Source organism: Elephantulus edwardii, unplaced genomic scaffold (assembly GCF_000299155.1).
Source record: "Elephantulus edwardii isolate Elephantulus edwardi_28Jun2011 unplaced genomic scaffold, EleEdw1.0 scaffold00122, whole genome shotgun sequence".
In the NCBI taxonomy this organism is placed as follows: Eukaryota; Metazoa; Chordata; class Mammalia; order Macroscelidea; family Macroscelididae; genus Elephantulus; species Elephantulus edwardii.
Window position 1 is genome coordinate 4,846,831 of NW_006399872.1, and position 1,095 is coordinate 4,847,925.

The window sequence follows — 1,095 nt, forward strand, 5'->3', positions numbered from 1 at the left end:
ATATACAGGCCATGCAATGTAAAGTTATACTTTAAACTACAGGAAATACTTAGTTTTAGTAGTTGTGCTGCTAACGCAAAGGTCTCTTCTTTCAGACAGTTCAAATCCACTAACAGCTTCATGGGAGAAAAATAGGCTGTTTTTTCCATTGAGATTTGCTGCCTCTGCAATCTCCTAGAGGGATAGCTATGAGTTCTGATTCAAAGGCAATGAGTTAGACTTACTTGTACTCCCAAAGAACACATTTTATTTAACCCAATGCTCAGACTAGGGCAAATATTGGTTTTGCCATCTGTCTAAACATGTGAACAGATTTTTAAAAGTTGGTTCACTTATTGATTGTGCAAGCTTGAGAATACTCGTTTAATGACTGATCTTTGTCCAAGTCCTACCTGCTGAGAAAAAAATGCTTCCTTTCTTACTTACGGACAACAAGGTGCAAATCTCTGACTGTGGAACTCAGCTATTTCTACAGGCATCCCCAGCTATGTTTCTTATTGGTTTTCTTGTTTGTGTGTTTTCTTTTCATTTTTGGCTCCAGAAAAATTATCTTTTTATCAGAATTTAACTCTGCATATAGAAATTTTGTTTTATTTTTGTCAGAATTTCTTTTTAAATTTTTTTTCATCTATTAGGAAAAAAATATCTCTTTCTTACTCAGTTTAGGAACTTTTTTTATGGCATAGTCCATAGGGATGTACCTTGCTAATCCAAAATTATCCTCTCTGTTAGTTCAAATTCATCAGTGACTCTGTGGAAGAAAGATAGACAATCTCCTGGTATGTGATTTACAGTCTTGGAAAACCTGCCAGAGGTTCAGTTGTAAGTAGGTACTGACTCATAATAATGAATGAATGTGTGGTGTGTTATCTAACTTACAATATCACAGTGGGAAAAAGATAAGAGTTAATCAATTTTAAATACAATATTTTGTCTAGTTCATATTGTGTTGTTGTTGTTATGTGCCGTCAAGTCGCTTGCGACTCATAGCAACCCTATGTACAACAGCCCTAAACTCTGCTCTGTTCTGTGCCAATCACACTGTCTCTGACACTCCTATCCCAATTATCCCAGTCACTGAATCAATCCACCTCA